At 38.5% G+C, this 21,340-nt stretch overlaps 1 protein-coding gene across 1 annotated transcript in view; it reads right to left on the reverse strand.

Annotated features, from left to right (window-relative positions):
• Window positions 1-21,340, reverse strand: part of Adgrl3 (adhesion G protein-coupled receptor L3) — a 384,605-nt gene that overhangs the window by 184,654 nt on the left and 178,611 nt on the right. The gene's annotated exons all lie outside the window — the stretch shown is intronic.

The following is a 21,340-nucleotide window of genomic DNA, read 5'->3' on the forward strand; positions in this document are numbered from 1 at the left end:
CAGATGTTAGCATAACTGACCCGATAGTGCGTGAGGGATGTGCACTAAGTACGAAAGGACTATGCCCTACAAGGTATCATGCATCTTGTAGGAAAAGCGCATCCATATTGTTATCAGGGGATGCAAGAACCCACCGGCCCTTCACCTACTCACGCTGTAGGACTCAACACTGCTTCTAACTTCACTTCCTCACACAGGCCCAGCACTACTCTAGCGTAAGGAGCTTCCGGCTTCCTGCAAGGAGCCTCCAGCTGGTTGTCTTCTACCACCACTTCTCAGAAGTGAACCACACACACTGAAGAGCACATCTTAACTCCGCTGCCCCAGGAGGTCGCAGAGCCACAGCGGGGCACTGGCTGCATATACAGCTCCCAAGGCAGCACAGACCTGACAGGGGAGAGGGCACTGACTTCTGAATATCTAAGCAAGGATATGGCCTCCCCTCAAGTGTTGCTGTTTGTGGCCTTGCTATTTGTCACCTTGTTCTCCTCTGCTTTCCCTGCCCCTTCTCTGCCTCCATTCCATTTCTCTCTGTTCTCTTTATATGCAAATGTTGCTGTTCATAATGGCTTCTACAAAGAGTTCATACAAGAATGCAGGGTGTCTTTCTTTCCTTCTTCCACATACAAGACAGACTTTAAATTGTTAAATCTTTCTAATTCTTGTTTATAATGCATTTTTTTTTCCTCTCCCCAATCACCACTATTTATACTATCCACATTTAGTCAAACATCACTAATGAATGAATATAGAAGACCTTTAACTATCTTACTGATAAAAGTAGTACCAGAGTAAAACTGTAATACTCTTATATTACTCTTTGTTTTTGCAAAGTTAAAGATCACAAATTAAAAAACTAAAATTCTCGATTGCAACCACTTAATACAAACCAAAATTTAACTATACGTTTCAAAATATATTAAGGGCTATTCTGCCTCAAAATATGTGAAATGGCAATTAAAATTATAGACAAAAGTCTGATTCAATAGATATTATTTGCATATAAAGCATGTCAAGATTATTAGTTAGAATGAAGAATATTTAATAACATGAAAATTAAATATGTGACACTGTGAAATATCAGCTTTTAAAAAAACATTACATCAATATTGCTACGGGATGTAAGATCGGTGCTAATTGGTTCAGGAGATGAAAACAATCCTTCACTCTGTGGAGGTTAGTAAGGTAATAGTTAAAAGCTACCTCCACGTGATTCTCCAACTCCATTAATTTAAATAATGTACTTTTGAAGAGACTGCATTGAGTAACTTTCAGGTTTTTGACAGGAACTATAATCTTTTCATTGATAATGAGCGATAGTTTTTGTTTCAAACAAAGCATTTCTAGCTCTTCTTTGTCTTTTAAAGTTTGATAATGTAGAAAAGGAGATTCATAGCAGTTACCTGTTATTAGCTAAATAATCTCATGCTCAAATTAACTTGTTCAGAAGAAGTCTCTGAACTTGTGCAAAAACTACTTTTAAAATAGAAACTGTTGTTCAATTGTCTTCGTTCTCTTCAGAATTATATAGATACAGAAGACGGCTTTCAAAATTAATGTGCTTTTCTTCAACCAGCTCTTTTCATTAGCATGTAATGGAGCAGAAAAGAGTTGCTCAGTGCCATTTTCCTCATGATGAAGCCCCACAGTTGCACGTGTAGCAAGGGGTTTCTCCCTCCTATTGTCTTGATTGCATTAGTCATACATAAGGAGCTTCGCACATTACCACAGACTTTTGCCTGCTGTGACTTCAGGTTTACAAATAGTGAATAGATTTGTGTTTTTTAGCATAGATTTAATATATCTACCACTATGATCTATTCAAGTGATCTAGATTTCAGACTTTTGAAAATCACTGCATCACACTGAAATGCATTTAACAATAGCCACATAAAATGGAAATTAATGCTCTTTATTAGTTTCTGAAATTATTCCATTCAAACTATTTTCTATCTTTTCCCAGAAGTACTTGATAGGAAGTAAAGGCAATATGTTTATCTCCTGAGGACACCCCTAAGTGGCTTCTGTCTGCTTTCCAAAAAAGAAAGAACCCTTTTAGTATGGGCTGTGCTTTCCCGGTTTCTCTCTCCAACTCTTTTATTATCTTTCCTCATCTTTTTGCTTTGCCTTTAAACCATACAAAATGACCAGCAGTTCCCCAGCTGAATATTTTTTGTCCTGAGGTCTTTGCCCCTGCTGCAAAGCATTGCTGCTCCATTTTCACCTGGGTGACATCCAGGTGTCTTTGGGGGCTTAGCTGGGTTGCCCTCTGCATGGAAAAGGCTTTTCAATTTTACTCAGCCTGGGATAGACACTAATATGTGTGTCGCTAAAAAATCACTACTTTGAGATTTGTGCCTGACTCAGAACAAATAAGCCCTGAATTAAAACAGATGAATGTAAGGGACAGCTCCAGGACAGCATGGGGGACAGTCCACAAAGAAAGGGAAAGCAGATGGAAAGAGCAACTGGCATAGCTAAGAGCTCCGAGCAGAAGAGCTGAACTACGCAGAAGGGCACCTTTCCTATCACTGAGAGAGCACCTGGCAAATCACAAAGAAAATGATCGAGAACTCAAAGCCTGTAAAAGAACGCTGTCTCAGGACAATCATATTAAAGTAAATAAGCTTTATGATGCAGCAACACTGTAAAACAGATCTCCTTAAAAGTTTGATGAGTTAGGAAACACACTGGAGAGACTCAGTTTTACACAGACATACTAACGTTAGGGATCAATATACAACTTATTTCCTTGGAACTGTGCCGCAGAAAGATGTCTACAGGCAGGGGCAGAACATTCCATTAGACTTTAAATGGAATAAAAGTCAACTGTAAAAGCTGTCCCTGATCTCGCATCCCCTCCTTTGCTCTTACTGCCATGTGGAGCTCCCTGAGGCTCTGCTCAATGCCAGCATTTTGCAGAACAGGTGCTAGTGATCTACGTGCTGTCACCAGCACCCAAGAAGGAACTTGTCTTATTGCTAAATGCTGAGAAAAAAAAAGATCTCGATTCACTGGAGTCATGGATTGGCACTGTTCCAGCTCATATTATAAACTGTAAGGTTTGTCTTTTTCTTCCAGCAAGCAAGAAGTGACACATTTCCAGAATTCAGGATTACTGAATCCCACCTAATGGCACAGTCAACTCCACAAACCTATGTGTTATTCAGCTCCTTGGGGGGCTGAGCATCAGGGAACACTTACTGTCTAGAGGGAAGGAAGATTTAGTAACTACTTCATTGTAACCTAACAATCATACAACCCTCCTCATTATTTTGCTGTTATTCCTGTGTGCATTGTGCATATAAAAATTAGTCTTCTCAAAAAAAAATCCTAAACAAAACTCTAACTTAAAATTCTTTCTTACAACTTAATTTCAAAATACAACAGAAAACCCCCTAATTTTCCATCCTTTGACACTTAGTTTATTTAGTCTAGTTTATTTTATTCTTATGACTCTATTTGTTTTCTTTCATTTTTTTCCCCTTCAGTCTATCTTGAACAAATATTTTGAATGTTATTTGAGGTTATTGCTTGTATTGTATACTAATAACAAATAGTGGAAGTAACTAAGGAATATTTTGTGCTTTACATTTGGTAATGTTTTTCTCTATAATTATTAATTACTTCATTTAATAATGTCAACAATTTAGAGCATACCTATGAATGTAAATGTTAAAAATGAGAAAACAAGATGAAATAATAAATGAATCACACAATCTGATACATAACAAATGAGTTGCTATCCACTGCTTTCAAATTCTGTGTTTTTAATATTTTGGCTTTCTGAGCGATTTGGTGTTTAACAATTAGGAATGTTCTGTAATCTCTTTAGAAAATGCTGAAGGAAATAAAAAGATTTTAGTAAGACAGTACTGTGTGTGATTACAAAACATTCATTACTTGTGATGAGCACAGTTCTAAGAAAACGTAAAACTTAAGATAGAAGCCAAAACTCTGCAAACTTAGCATAAACCTTACTGCAGAAGATTATTTATCCCCACTATAAAGTACATGGATTTTGGTCTCCCTTTTCCCCCACCTGCGTCCCTCCCTACAGCATCCTCATGCTCTCCTCATTACAAGTCTTTCGCCTGCGCTAACTTCTTTCCAATAGGCAATGGCCCTTTATGGAGCATTTCTTTCCCCAGCCTCCAAATCCTCACTGAATTCAAGGTCAACTATGGAAAGAATCTTCCCAAGAGCCTGGGGGAGGAAGGGAAGGAAAAATGAAACTATCACAGTGCTAAGTGGCTTTTGGCTGGGTGGAAAGAGGAAATTCCTTCCGGCCCCCAAGGATAGCACTTGGTGGCTGCATCTTTTACTATAACCAGTTCTTAAAAAAGATACATTAACATTACCTATGGTGAAACATTACAGTTCTTTTCCATATCCACTTTTAATCTTTGGCACTACTGCCTCTAGAGAGAGTGAAATTCCATCGCTATCAGCCATGCAGAGGTATATTTATTTTTATAATTTGATCTATCTAAATTTTCAGGTTTTCTCTTCGGATACTATCTTTACTGTAAAGAGAAGAAATTATGTCTTAATAAACATGAAATTATAATGACCTTATTATCTAAGATAATATGCTAAAATATAAGATTTAGAGGCATCTAATTAAAAGCATCTGCTACATCTCTAGTCTCTGTCATGCTAGGAGCTGTGCTGATATATGTACTCTAATTAATGCTCCCAACAGCTTTCAGGTAGGTATATGCATGTTTACAAAGGAGATGAAATGAGTCAAATTAAGTCATCTTCCCAAATCTGGAAACGGATAATAGCAAGGTTCTACTGTACGACAAAATTTCTCCCTTTCCACTAGGGCAATGTTGTTGCTGAAAATCTACACACATATGTACATAGATTGAACTCTTAATGATTTTGGGAGTTAATTGTCTTAAAACACGTCTCATATAAACTTTCCCCGGCCACCTGTGGTCTAGTCCCAATGAGAATTTACTGAGTCCATGCTATGGGTCAGAAATATTCAAAACACTTTGGAGAGGGTTTGTTTGTTTTAATGTATTTGGTACAGAGTCTCCCTACACAGCTCAGACTCCTGGTGATCCTCCTGCTTCGTCCCCACCAGCACTGGAATTACAGCCTTGTGCCACCACACCTGGTCTTGGTGGTTGGCATGGCGCACCCAGGGGATTGAACCCAGGTCGTTGCCCTTGCCTAGGCAGGCACTTGGACTACTGAGCTCTCTCCCTATGCTGAGATTTATCTATTTCATTCTGAAAACAAATCTGTGGGAGAGCACAACAGCTCTCACTTTATATATGGTAAAACTGAGACATCGAGAGGTTAGGTGACTTTCCAAAGTTCTGGGTTTCTGAGAAGAGAGGGGCAGTCTGAATGTTTTTATGGTGCCACTGCTCCCAGCGACACTGAATTGGGATGCTGAGAACCTGAACTTGGTCCAGGACACAGCAGCCTGCTTACTGCTGTTGACAGTAGAGGGATTAACCTTACGGAGCTAATCTGTTTTTGTTTATAGCATCTCTAACTCTGGTAGGTAGGGATGCAGGACCAGCATGTAAGGAAAATCTGGTGCTTCCAGAAATCTTGATACATACTCAGTGTGTTCAATAGCCAATAATCGATCAACGAACAACTACGTGGTGGGCCATCCAGTGTTTCTTGCACATCTGTAAAGTGTAAGGCAGTGTTCTGAAGTTTTCCATGCATAGAGGCACAGAGAAGCTAAGCAAGTTTCCCAGTCTCACACCATCCTGAAGTAGGAGATTCAGGACTTCAATGTTGGTAGTACGGATGCAGAACGTGGCACCCATGCTCTTCGGTGAGCTGATGAGGGGCTGCAGTATGTTTTTAAAGTGTCACACGACGTCATGTATTAAACACCTACGAAAGAGCTTATCTCTCAGAATTACAATACTAATTTATTCTGTGCATACTTACTACCCAACTACCATGTGCTAGACATTGTACTAGGAAAAAATTGTCCGGTATAATTGTCATTTTCCTTGCCCTCATGAAGCATTATCCAAAAATTTTTCCAGAGGAAGCTACCAAAGAAAATACAAAATAGCAAGAGAATACATGCATAAATTTTGTACATATGCATATATTTAGTCATACAATTGAAGGTATATACGTATATATACCGATATATACATGTATACATGCTGTAGTAACAGAAACATCATCTTACAATATAATAAGATAAACACTCCATCATTTAGGATAGAGTGTTCATCTTTTGCCTTAGATTTATTTCATCTTTTAAGTGCAGTTTATAGATGGATATTAGCAGAGAAAAAAACAACAAAGCATGTGAGAAACAATAATAGCTTAATAAATGTTCATTAGTAGTGACAATATTATTTATTCCTTAATATCAACGAGAATTCCTTGACTGCTCATTATGTGCTAGCTAAGCACCACACTGAATGCTAGGGTACAGAGGTAAACAGTAAAGAAAACTTTCTGCCCTCATTAGTAGGACAGACAGTTCATACACATGGTACAAGCAATGTCTACTCTACTAGTTATTAAAAACGTCTAAGAGATGACCTGTGGTCACTTTTGACTATGTGTCTCAGTTACCTTTCTCTCTTTGCTAGGAAAAAAATACCCAACACCCAGAATTGAGGAGGGAAACATTTATTTAGCTCACAGTTAGTGGAGGTTTCAGGCCATGATCAGCCGGCACCAAGGCGGAGCAGCACATGGCGGAGGGCAGCAGCGCATGGTGCTGTGGAAACAGCAAAGAGCAAAAGGAGAGGCAGCAGCTTTGGCAGCTAACTGGCCTCCTTCCCCTCCATGTGTGTGCAGATTATCTGCTCCAGGGCAGGTGTAGCATGCACACTCACAATCCCAGCACTGGGTCATGGATTAATCACAAACTCTAGAAGTCACCCCAAGGACTACATGAGGCTTTGGGGAAATACCTAAATACAAACTATAACACTAGGGATGCTATGAGCCTCACTGTACCTATTAGGCCCTCACTGACTGGTCCAATGGACATTTTCTTTTTTATTTTAATGTGTAAGACTCATTTTTTAATTTAATTTTTTGATCTTTTGTTTGTTTGTTTGTTTGTTTGTTTTTTGCAGAACCAGGGATTGAACTCAGGCCCTTGTGCCTACCAGCAAGCACTTATTCTACTGAGCTATCTCCCCAGCCCCTTTGGTCTTTTTGAGACAGGGTTTCTCTATGCAATTCAGGCTGGCCTTGAATTCACTTTTTGGCTCAGGCTTGCCTCAAATCCTCAGCGATCCTTTGGCCTCAGCCTGCCCAGATATCAATAATTTCATTTTTGTGATATCAATTATTTTATATTGACATGTTACTAAGACTTGTTTAAAACTGGAACAACCAACCAAACAACAACAACAAAAAGTTGACTCCCAAAGTACAAAACTATACTGGCATGCCACTAGAGTTATACTGCTATTCCCATAACTGCAAAATTCCTAAAAGCTCTAATCAATGGAAGTCAAGTAAATTTGGTAGTGAAAAAATACATAAATAAAAGAAGATTCAAGTCAACTGAATTAAAGATCACTCACTTCCCAACAAACAGTCAAACACCCCAGAAGCACAAATTGTTGAATGGGCATGAATTTAGAATTACTGCTTACTCTTTAGCTTCAACATTGCATTTATTTCCTTAGTTTTGGCAAGATCCTTCCTGCCCCATTATTGGAATGATTGCTTTATATGGGCAGTGATAGCTGTTTGTTAACTTGAGAGTTATAAGTTACCTACAAAGACAAATGGATACCTGAATATAAATGTTGCATACGATGTAGTTGTGAGAAGCATGGAGGGATTACAGGCATGCGTCATCACACCTGGTTTCAGTGGCCAGTAAGGCTGGCAGGGCATGTGGTACTGGGGATTAAACCTGGTCCTTTTGCTTGCCAGGTAGGTGCTTAGACTGCTGAGCTATCTCCACAGCCAACAATTTGTTTTTAAAGAACTAAATATTTAATTTTTAGTGCATAACAGAGAAGGATGTGGAGATAAAGGGAACACGCTAAATAAAAATTGAAATAAGATGTACTAGAGCAATTTACTGTGGAATAAAAATAGTAAATGGCTCACATGGACCTCACTGAGAGCTCCTTGGGAATAAGGAGATTTTCCCACAGCTTAATTTCCTGGAAGCACAGACTGAGGTTCATTTAAGGGAATCAAAAACTTTGTGTTTGGGGCTGGGAAGATGGCTCAGTAGAGTAAGCATTTTCCTGGCAAGTGCAAGGGTCTGAATTCAATCTCCAGTTCCACCAAAATAAAAGAAAAACTTTGTATTTGATTCCCTATGCACTGTGGCTTGGCCCCATAAAATATGAAGACAGAAACTGGCTGTTTCTGGTTTCTAGCAGATCCCAGTGTCTTCAACAGCATGTGATGCAGAAAAGCAGAGGAAATGTGTACTCCACTATCTACAACTTTGATTCCATACCATCAACATTCTGTGGTACTCTGGTTATGATTTCAACATATGAAGGGGGAAAAGTGAAAAGACTGAGCTCGTAGTAAGTCATGTGGGGGAAACGGAGCCTTTCTCTGCTGGCAGTGGGAGAGCAGACTGGTGTGACCACTTGGAAATCAGTGTGTAGAGTCCCCCCACCCCCGGCCAAATGGGATGAAAGGCCCCATTCAACCGAGCTCTTCCACTCCCAGGGATCTTTACAAAAGAACTGAAATCATCATACCACAGCAATTAATGTGCACCCATGTTTGTAGTAGTGCAGTGTGTTTTCATAGCTAAATCTTGGAAACAACCCAAATGCCCATCAACTGAGCAACGGATAAAAAGGGCGAATCCTTAGAAGAAAATAAACCTACAGACACCTTGATCTTGTATTTTTAGCTTCCAGATCTGTAAGAAAATAGATTTATGGGGCTAGGGACATAGCTCAATGGCATAAGAACCTGCCTAGCAAATGCAACATTCTGAGTTCAATCCCCAGTACTAAAGAGTTGCCTCACACTAGCCATTTGAATTTGTATCACTCACTCTATTCCAACCTCCAGGCAACTACTAATGGTTTCACATCTCAAGGATGTTGTATTTATGGAACCACAGAAAGTGAAACCTTCTCGAGATTGACTTTTTCCACTAAGTATAGTGCTCTTGATGTTCTCTCAGGGTGTTGCATGTGTCAGTAATTAAATCTGCTCTTCCTAGCACAGGATGGATGCTGATCATCTGTTTTTGCCTTGCCGCTTGAATGACAAGTGAAATGTGCGTATCAGATGCTGTGTCTCTCTAAAAGCTCTTAACTGAATTATCAACTCCAAATCCATAATGGTTTTAAAGGTCTTCCAATCCTCACTCTGCCACTGTCTCCACCCTCTTGTCATGAGCCTTCATTTTTGCTGTCTCCCTTCCAATCATAGTGCATTTATTTCCTACATCACCAGCAGGCAGCCTACAGTCTTCCATGATGCAAATGTTTCTTTCTCAAGATTCTCTTCTCAAACTTAACTATTTTTCATTCCCTCACCCTTCTCTCTTTACTTGCCTAAATTACTAAACTTTTAGACACCTGCAATATGATACGAATGCAGGCAGAAAATGGGGGAGGGAAGAGTGACATTTTCATCTTGGATTACTCCTACTTGCATTCAGTATACTGTTATTCATAGGATATGCACTCAGAAAAAGAATTCAAGGTTTAACTCTTGCAGGAGGGTGATCATATTTTGCACTCCTAGCCAGGCAGAACCAAGCAAAAGGGAAGAAACAGATTTTTGTGAATACTTGTTCCAACAGTTTCTAGCTGCAAAGCTTTAGAAAAATCCCCAAATTGGTTAAGCTTTCTTCCCTTTAAAAGTACATAAATAGGATTATAAATGATCATGAAGAGTTGTGCATAGAAGACAATTCATAGAATTTATAGATGCTTGATATTTTAAATGTTTTATGTATCATGAATATTCATATGAAATATGCAAATTGCACAAACATACAGCGAAGTTAGAAGGGAAGCTCTATTTGAGAATATAATTGTCATATCCCCACAAATTATACATCGTGAGCACCATATATTTGAATAAGAAGAAAGCTTAATATCTTCTAAAAATGGGCTAAGTATACTTGTAATGGGGCATAATGCAATATTATCATTTAACACCTATATTTTAGACCTTAAAAAACACAAATAGATAAAAAATTTAATGTAACGCAAAACATTTACTTAGTAAAATTTATACCACTTACTTGACAAAAAATCATTTTTTTTAGTATTACCCTTTGTCTTTTAAAATCAGTTTTTTATACTGAAAAATTAAACTGGTTTGGTTATGAGAAAAGAGAAGCCATTTAAAATAACAGAATGCATGTTCCACACATATACTTAGAGTAGAAGCAAACAAAGGCTCTCCAGTAAAGAAGTAGAAAAATTTATTATGACAAGTTAACTTGAATGCAAGGAGAGGAGATTCGGAACTTATTTGATGCTGTGTGGCTGTTATTCTCTTCCACTATTGGCTATATTCCACTTACTCTGGTACTATGTATGCTCAGTGCAGAAGTGTGTGGGCCTTCCACCAACAAGAAGAAACCACCATGGGTTTTCCCAATATCCAACTCCCAAATCATGTGATTTTTTTTTTTTAAATTTAGAGAAAGAAAATGAAACAGAAGGGAAGACTAGCAAATAGCAATGAAGTACAGGCCTACAAAATAAAAAGCATAAATTAGGCAATTTTGCATATTGACTCTGAAAGAGAACTTTGATATCACTGAAAATATTCTATACGAATGAAAAACTAGTGGGGACGATAACTTGGTGATCATGTTTTATGGTCTCCCTTTCCTTAAGTCCTTGAAATATTATATTTTGCCAGCAGAATTCGTGCATTCATTGTATTAACTTTTAATGAACAATAACATTCTGTACATGGGAAAGAAAAATATACAGAAGGGACGAATGATAACTCTCATAAGGCAGGGATACTTTTAAGTGGTGACACTTTCACCTTGTGCAACTGCTTCCTCTTGCGTGTGGGTGAGGCTTACACCTACTAGTGTCCTACAGAGCATGGCTGTGGTGGTGGGAATTACATGGCTATGAATACCTGATTGCATCACATAAAGCTATAGTATCCATCTGCAAATAGATTCTCCATTATGGTGTTGAAGAAGCAACTTGCTGCGCTGTCACTGTTGTCTCAGAAACAACCCCGAGACAAAGAATTGATACAATATCCTGCAAGACACTGAAGCTCTTGCTTTGACCAAAGTGCAAGCAGCTGAATGCTGCCCACAGCACGAGCTCAGAACTTGATTCTAACCCACTCAAGATTTCGGATGGGAGCTTCGCCTCAGGTTCATTGCGACTGAATCCTGAGAGGACTTAGCTCAGTTGTGCCTGGACTCAGTGAGAAAATAAATGCACGTTGTCGCATGCCACTAAATTCCTGGCAGCACTTTTGTGCACCAGGAGATAACACAGCCCCTAATTCTTTTTATAGTTGTGAAAGATTCAGAGCCACAGTGCAAAATTTAGGATGTGACGGCTTCCTGTCCTTATTCCAAGCAGGAGCTCTCATGCTGGATAGTAGTTGCCTCTCCGGCCGCCTAATTCTTCACCACATAAGCATGTGTAGGTGTGAGGATGCTTCCTAACGTCCTGGACTCTGAGTCACGGGTGCCAGTGGCTCTTCCCGCCCCACTGCACCTCTGCACATGGCCAAACATCAGGGAGGGGTGCAGAGTCACTTCTGTTCGGGCACCACTGATGCAGGCCATTTCTTCATTGATATCCAATTTGTATTTGTTCAATAATAGGGCTATTGCAGGCTGATAACAGTGTTAGTATTTCTTAAATATACAGTAATCTAAGCAGGAAATGGCTGGATCATTGCCTTTCAATTTGTGAAATGGCTCAAAGGCTGTAAATAATAGAAACTGGACAGCTATCAAAACCATGGATTGTGTTTGTTTTGTTTTGTTTTGTTTTGCTTTGTTTTCTGTGCTTAGTGATGCAATGCTCCTAGAACAGCTTTCAGCTAATCACACATTAATATTTTGAAATTTGTTTTATTTTGTGTTTGAATGAAAGAAAACACGCATAACAACATCCAGAAACCACTGACAGATACCAGCTACAGAGCATCCCACTTGCATTGTTGAATGGGCTGGGTGTTCCGGGAGCTGGAGAGAGAAAGAGAAACCGTGACAGCGTCATGCGGTCTGATTTCTGAGATTCCACCGCACTGGATGAATTGTGCAGGCCTCCTGTTTACAGCGGTCTATCTGCCTCCCAAGAATGGCTAAATGCCTCTAATGTCCAGTCACTCTCTGCGTGAGAAATCTGAGCGCGGGCTTCCTCCTCACTGCTGCTCCGTTCCAACCCCACAAATCACCGTCTTTCCGGTAAGCACACCTCACGCACGTGCTCTCAAGTGAAACATTTGAGGGACAAATCAGAGGACACAAACAAAGCTGCTTTCTGAAGCAAACTGATAGTTTCCTTTCCCATTTATTATACAGTTGGATTCACATCATTAACATGCAAATCATATAGCACTACAGTGCATTTTAAACAAAGGACTGAAAGCAGGGCTTGTCATTGCCTTATTGGTGGGTAAATAGATTTTTTTCGAGAAGCAAAATAAACTCCAGTCACTCTCTATTCACTCTTTCAGCCTCTAAATGAAACAGAAAAACCTTACTACCTTTTTCATCATTCCCTTGGACATCGCTTCTTTTCCTGATTTTGGTGTGAAAATTTAAATGCTTCTCTTACTGAGGTAAGAGAAAAATAATGGCAAGGGAAAGTATTTTACCTCATATGAATTCATAGTGTTTTTTATTTACTTCAAGTGTTTTTAATGAGAGGGATTAAGATGTAATATGTGTATCAATTTCCCCTGATGACTGTATGCATTATGTAGCTTAAACATGATGTAAAATAGAGACTCTTAGATGTGATTTTCCATCACAATTGTCAGGCAGCAACTTGAAAATGCATTATCAGCACTCTTTGGTTTCCCTTTTCTGAGCAGATTTTCAGTATGATTAGAACATCCATTACAAGAATTGATAAACTCCTCAGTGAAATTCATGTTTCTGTTACACAGACCCAAAAATAATCAATAGATTCTCCTATCAATTCCCAAGGACAGATTTGTTCCTGTACAGTAATCTGTGTGCTATTCATGATCCAAATAATCTTAACATGGACCTCTGCTATTTTTTTTTAAATAAAGTTAACATGGAGACTACAAACTGGCTTGAAACTGAATAAAGAAATGCCTGATTTAAACAATGGAGGAGAACGTCTAAAATAAAATAATAAATAAAGGTAAACCAGTCCTATAGATTATATAACCTTAGCCTTGCCAGTGTTTCTAAGTACTTTATATTATAAACTAGTATGAAAGGGAAGAAAAATAGGAAAATATATTCAGAGACCTCTCCTTAAAGAAAGGGGGGAACGAGGAAAGAAAGGGATTTTTTGTTTTTGCAAAATTCAACTGATAATAATCCTAGCAGTCTATGTTCACTTCCACTCTTTCATTCTCTGAGTCATCACAAGATCTTCAGAAACAAGGGCTCCCTCTTCCTTTCTAGACTTCGCAGTAGAAGCAAGAGTTAGAGAAAGGAACATGACTCTGTGGTCTTCCTTACTTAGCTTTTCAAAAACAGCAACTAGATTGAGACACAGTTCACATACTAAATAATGCAGCTGTTTAAAAGGTTTGAATCAATGCCTATTAGTAGACTTATAGAACTGGACAACTCACCCAAGAATACATTTTTAGTGGAGGTCAGAATCAAAGCCATGGTCTTGCCCATGTTAGACAAGTGCTCTATACTACTCAGTAATAGGCCCAGCCTCCACATCACCATCTATTTTGGAACATTTTCACCATCTGATATAAAACCTCTTCCCTGTTATCAGTCATACCCTACATTCCCCACTACCCAATTCCAAGAAGCATCTAATTAACTTTCAATGTCAATAAATTTGACTATTCATGGCATTTAATATGAAGGAAATAATGTAACGTAGAGGCTTCTGTGACCAGGTTATTTCCCTAAGCAGTATGCTTGCGAAGTACATCTATTTTGTCGCATGAATCAGTACTCTGCTCCTTTTTTATGGATGAATACTATTCCATTTAATAATATACCTTTTAAAAATCATTGCTTGGTTAGTGGATATTTAGATAGTTTCTTCTTTTTGTCTCTTGTCAATAATTGTGCTATGAATACTTGTGCATACTTTTTTAATGTGGAAATAAGCTTTTTTTAGAAACATACCTAGAATTTGAAATGCTAGGTTACCTTGTAGCCCTACTTAGCCATTTGAGGAACTGCAAGACTTTTCCAAACCAGTTATACCACTTTCCAACCTCCCCAACAAAACGTGAAAGTTCCGGTTTCTCCATATCCTTACCAACATTTATAAATTACTTGTTATTTTTATTCTCATTTAATCTACTGATTATGAAGTAGAATTCCACTATAGTTTGATGTGCAGTTATCTGATGGATAGTAATATCTAGTAGCTTAATGTATTCTTATTGATTTCTTGCACAACTCTTTGGAGAAATGTTTATGCAGAACTTTTTTGAACCTGGCTAATTATCCTTTTATTATACAGTAATAAGATGTCTTTATCTATTTGGAACATAAAACCCTAATCAGATATATTTAATGGCAAATAATTTCTCTAGTTTTGTGGGCTGTCTTCTCACTTCTTGACAATGCCTTTCCAACATAATTGTTTCTCACTCTGACAAAGTTAGATTGATTTTATTTTTGCATTATAAATGAGAAACCATTGCCTAATACAAGGTCATGATGACTTATCCCTATTTTTCTTCTGAAAGGTTTAGAGTTCTAGCTCTTTTGCTTAGGTTTATGAACTAATTGGAGAGAGAGAGAGAGAGAGAGAGAGAGAGAGAGAGAGAGAGAGAGAGAGAGAGAGAAGGTGTGGGTCCAAACACATTCATAGATATTTGATAGTCAGCTGTCTTAGCACCATTTGTTATCTTTTCTCTCTTGAGTTATTTGCCTTTCAGTTTTTGTACCTGGTTTTCATCTTCTCATCATCAAAACAATTAAAGTCCCATTAACATTGTCAAAAATTCTATAATATTTTTGTTTTAAATCTCAAATTAATGCAAAGAATTTCTCAAGAGCAGAAATCACATTTTTTTCTCACTTTCACTTTTAAATTTCTGAGTGCCTGCTACTTGATAGCTATTTAGTAAACATTTTGATTGTTAAAGAATAACCTTTCAGACAGATTTTGGATGACTTTAGTACCATAGTGACCAACACGGTACCATTGAAGATAGTCAAATGTGGGCTGCAAAACAAGTTCTAAGAGAGTTTTGGAGCATAGGGAGCCGCAGGGGCCAGTCTCCAAATGCAGAGGAGGTGACCCTCTGGGCCATCCAAATGCCTTGCTAAACACTTTGTCTGCAAATCAGAACAGTGAACTTCTGATGAAGTTTAGGAACAGAGCTCTATTCTACAAAGATTCATTTAGCTAAAAAATGTAGGGTTACAATGCATTGGTAATATGTGTATAGCAAGGTTGTACACATTTTGAAAGTGCATTCTGATGACTTGTTTTTGTACAGACTTCAAAAAGGAAATGTAAGTTTTTAACTGGGAGTCAGAAAATTTGGGGCTAGATATACAGGTCTGGTAATTATTTTTTGAATGGTTTTATGATAGATGTGAAAACAAATGATGATGCTAATGAGGCTAGAGAGAGAAGAGATGTAGAGATGCTTTGCTTAAAAATTCATAATGGCTTGGACAGCTGTACTGTGCATTTCTGCTGGTCTATGGAAAGAAGCAGTTAATGCTTTAATTTGTTTTGTGTCCTTTTTCATTGTTGGTACTTTTTCTCTTCTTAATTTCTTATACATTTTTGTCTTTTTTCTTCTTTCTTCTTCCGATTTTACATCCATATATCTGGTAATACAAATAATTGATTGGAAGACAACACGTTGTATTAAAACAAATACTGTGAAATTCATATTACTTTGTTAAGTGAAATTTTGCATCACTTGTAAGTTTTATTTGAGTTCTAATTTGTACTTTATAAGAATAATAAAAAATTTAAAAAATCATAACTTTAACTGGAGATAAGTCTTGAGATAAAGAAAAAGTTTGTAAAAACTAGTGGAACAACAGAAGTTTGTTGAAACTCTTAATAACTAAATTACTTCCATATCTGTAGGATATTTAAAGAGTAAACATATATTTTCTACTAGCAAACAAAAGGAAGAAAATACACATACCCCTGAGAAAGCTTCATTCGTATATGTAAACTGTATGTATCTAATCCATTAGCAAAACTACATTTTCTGTAAAAGACCATAAAGAGGATATTACAAAGCCATAAGTAAGGGGAAATCAGGGCCACAAAGTAAATGACAATATACAGAGAATCAAGACAACAGAAAAGCAAAACTGAAAACTTAGCCTTTTCTTTTCTATTCTGTCTTCACAAAATATATCCTCACAGAACATTGCAAAAGAAATCCCGTAGGTGTATAAGGTGACATGCATCTACTCTACTGAGGATTAGAAGACTAGAATAAAAGCACACACATGTCCAGAGTGGTTTAATTGTCCTACATATTACCACCACAAAAATGACACATATACGAGCTACACAGATATATCTAAGAGTTTATACAAGATTAAATAAGATTTAAAAAATACCCAAAATGGTAATATCTAACAATATGTGAATAAATGTTATAATCATGCAGAATTGAGTAGGAAGAACAGGATAGTAATATAGTAAAATACTATTTCATGATGAGAAGTGTAGTTTGTATTTCTGGATTGAAATAAATGGATTTTTCTAAGAAATTAATAAGGAAATTTTTTCTGTTCTTTCTACTATTGCATATGGTCAATTTTTATCCTAAATTTCTAACTTCACTGGTGTTAAGTCAATTAGTGCATTTATAGTCATTATTTTACAGAAAATTCTTATCAAACAGTACTGTAGTTATCACATCAACATCATAACTTATTTATATCCAATATCATTATTTACTATCATATATATTGAGTAAAAATCTGTTCACAAAAAATCAGTCTCAAGGGCCAGCCAGATAGCTCAGTGGACTAAGGCGCCTGCTTAGGCAGATGCAAGCAAGGACCAGGGTTCAATCCCAGGCATGCAGTGCCAGCCCTGCCCCCAGGGCGCACTGAGATGTTGACTAAGACTTGGCGTACTTGCACTTGCCTGTAATCCCAGTGCTTGGGAGGCAGAAAGCAAGAGAATTACTACGAGTCCAATCTGTGTAGTGAGACCCTGTACTAAATGCATTTAAAAAAAATCAGTCTCGACAATTGATATGAATGTTAAAATAATTATTATGAAACATTAGAGTGTAAAAGTATTTTTAAAAGTTCTCCATTGTACTTTTGTAGGAAACAAGTTCAATTGTGTTCCTTTTTTGGGTTATAGCACATCTTCCTAAATGTAATTTATTCTGTTCAAAACACAAAGCAAAAAAAAAAAAAAGCAAAAAAACATCACAAAGCAGAAACATTTCAACTATTTGATGTTCCTCACAAGGAAGATAAGAGAGAAATTCACCTTTATCATGGAAGCAAAAATTCATTATTTCTTATCAAGTGCTCCAAATGTTCTTGGTAAAATTGTGGGATAAAGGTCTTCTGAGAATGTTAAAAACTATATATATATATATATATATATATTTCTTACTCACTGGACCAACTTTAGAGCTTAACCATAGCTCTTTGTTCATGTTTTAACATAAACATTGGGTGGATTTATTAGTTAAATGTACTAATAAAGTGATTCTATATACTATTACATAAATCAAGTTGAATTTTATAGGTCTTATCTTACTTTAAAAGATTATCTACATAATTTTTTTTTTTTGTATTTTAGGGAGGGGTCTACAGGGTGTTCAGGGTCTCACTACTAGATTGGACTCATAGTGATCCACCTGTTTACAGCCTCCCAAGAGCTGAGATTACATGGTGTGCACCACCATGCCCAGTCTCAATCACCTTGTCACAATGCCCCACGGGGCAGGGCTGGTATGGCAGGCCTGGGGATCGAACCCTGACCGCTGCACTTGCTTGCAGGCACTTTAATCTGCTGAGCTATTTGGCCAGCCCAGATTATCTACATACTTTGATTTTGTACTCCACTAGCTCTTAATTAAAATTAACTTCATGTAAATTTCACAATATTATGTTTGGTAATTATTTTGGTAAAAATAAGAAATTACATCATTTTGAAAGGCTAATGGTAGCAACTATCAAAAATAACCCCTTAGAGGATTTCCAGGGACCAATATTTGGTCTTTCTGGCTCTTAGGTGGATCTTTTCTACTTGACTGGTTAAGTTTGCTTTGTTTCTCTCTGTCTCTGTCTCTGTCTCTGTCTCTGTCTCTGTCTCTGTGTCTCCGTCTCTGTCTCTGTCTCTTTCTCTCTCTCTCATTCTCTCTGTTTCCCCTTTCTCTAACTTCTTACTCTTATTTCATCAGCCTGAGCACTTCCTCACAGTATTGGTTTTTCATCTCCTCCCTCATACATTGCTTATCTACAATTAATTTCAATTATTTATCTTACTCTTGAGTGCTCCTTTGATTACCTGCTGGGTCCAGGATGCACTCTCTAAAGCATAACACTTTTGCACTGGGCAAAGCAGCTGACCAGGATATGGAAACTAGCAACAACCCTCATGCTCCTTCATCTCCTTGAAAGACCCACTTCAGTGAATCATAAAACCAACCTGACCCTCGCCTCAACACAGAAAGCTTTGCCTTATGCTCCGAGGAACCCAATGTCATGCAGGGGCGGCACGTGCTATGAAGAGAGGCCTGCTGCACACCACCCCCATTATTTCACTACAGTGGATCATACTCTTTTTATCCAATCAAGTTTATCCACAATTACCCAACTTTTCATTGGACCTAGTGTAAAATATAGTCTCCTGTGTTACTTGAAACTTACATTAAACAACATATATTCTCATATTAATCTATCTTTTGTTAGAAAACGTGTGATGAAATTTGTGATAGGTGATACATCTTTCTCCTTTGTGATCTTAAAAAATCATCTACACATTGTAAATTTTTGTATGGTTTAATCTAACTACTAATATTCAAATATTACAACATATCCATTTAAAAATAGATACGGGTAATATCTAATCCCCTTTCAATCTAATATTTTTTAACTAAAAGAGTTGATAAGGTTACTTTCACATTTCACAATACAAATTAAAATGTGCTTTCTGCACCTTTGTTCATTGTACTTCTCCCTTCAAAACTATTCTTTGATAGGAAGGGGGAGCAAGATTTCCTTGTCATTCATGCTGTTAGAAAACACCGAGTCACAGCACCATGACCTCCTGGTGAAGCAGAACAAATAATATAAAACTGATACAGAGAGGCTGCCCCTCCACTTTATCTGTCTGGTCAAGTCATTCCTGGCCGAGTGGGCACCACCTTGGGCCAAGCTGGTGGTCGCATCATTGGAGGCCCAGGCATCATTGGCATGTGGCCTCCCACAGATGGCCTCGTTCCAGGAGCAGGTCCCACTGGCATCAGCCCGGGAGAAGGGGGGCCCATCATTGGCATCATGGGGGGGCCTCCCCTATGGGGTACTGGCATCTTACTAGGGCAAGGAGGGCCTGGGTGGAGGTGGGATCATAGCCCCCACTGGGGGAGGAGCGGAGAATGGAGCAGGAGGTATCTTTCCTTGGTGAAATGCAGCTATTGTTTTGTCAGTGAGGTTCTGAGCTTGCTCTTCCATCCATTCCTGGTAGAAGTCTTTGACATTCTCTGTATGTTTCCGACCACTGCAGTGTGCCTTTCTCACAGACGGAGAGTCATGGGTGAGCACATACAGCAGTAGTCACAACAAAACTTAGGCATGCTGCTCTACAAGCCATCAGCGGCTCTGTCTTGACCTTATTTTAATCTAAGAGACACAATTTGTAGACAACTGCACCAGAATTTTGCACGACATAATTGAAGAAAATCTGTAATACAGCGAGCACCATCCTGCTACAGTCTGCGCTTAATCTCTAAGCTCTGCATTTGACTTTCTGAGGTCACCTGAACGCTATGAACTTCAAAAGTGAAGAAAGATTTCCCTTTGGTCTTGTTTAATTTTGTTATTCAACAAGCACGCGGAAGGTCAATCGATGTGACACTACCTTCAATTCCCCAGACAGAATTACAACAGACCTGAGAAAATAACCTTTCCTGAGAGAGGGCTTCCGGGTGTACTGATGAGACAGGTGCACTGTGGTTAACGCCAACAAGGAAAAGCAGCCTTGGAGACTGCGCCAACCATTAAGAGGGCTTCCGTAGTTACACAGCTCCGCAGGCATATTGGAAGCTGAGAGTCATTTTGAAATCTGAATGTTCACTAGCCTAGCAACTGACAGGGAAAGGGCATGAAGTAGTGAGGGGACTATCCTAACGGCTCTGGTGTCTCTCTTAACAGGGGAATTCATGTGCTGTGGCAAGTGCAGGGCACACACCCCTCATATCATTAAAGGCTGCAGAGAATCTCGAGGAAGTTTCCTGCTTGTGTAAACGACCTGAGCTTGGGAACGTAGCCATACCCATGCTGGATGCCTACAATGAGTCTACTTATTCAAGGGAAGGACTGTGATATTTGTCTTCTCCTCTCCTTACAGGAACCAACTTGATGCTCCCCCTTCATAGTTCATTTGTCTAGGTGCCTGCTCGGTACAAGCAAGGACCTGGGTTCCTCAATACCACGTGCCATACTGCTGTACTGGTCACTGAGGCCGGGTGTGTGGTGGACCACACCTATAATCCCAGTGCTGGGGAGGCTGATACAGGAGGATCTATATGGGTCTGAGCTGCATAGCAAGATACTGTACCAAATAAATAAATAATGATTAAGTTTAATAAGATGGAATTCATGGGAGTTTACTGTTTGTCCCAGAGTTGGAAGGAAATCAAAGAACGATGGGCCACCCCTCTGAGACTGAGCCACACTGTCACTCTGAAAGTGAAAGTCTGCAAGAGTTTCACAACAAGGTGTAAAGAGGGTGCTGGGTAGGGACAAATGCAGCTTTTCACAGGTAGGTGTCCCATCCACCCCAGATATGTACAATTGAGCTCCTAGGGGCAGGAGGGGGAATGTAAATGACCACTCATTTCTAGGGTTAGTATCATTCATGTTCATAGAAGGTAGTCAAATATTCTTCAGTGGGGCTACCAAGTCCCATGGAATTCCTTAAGACATCAACCAACTTCCTTCAATTAATTAATTTTCTCTTTCCTTCCTTCCTTCCTTCCTTCCTTCCTTCCTTCCTTCCTTCCTTCCTTCCTTCCT

Source organism: Octodon degus, unplaced genomic scaffold (assembly GCF_000260255.1).
Source record: "Octodon degus isolate 3935 unplaced genomic scaffold, OctDeg1.0 scaffold00172, whole genome shotgun sequence".
In the NCBI taxonomy this organism is placed as follows: Eukaryota; Metazoa; Chordata; class Mammalia; order Rodentia; family Octodontidae; genus Octodon; species Octodon degus.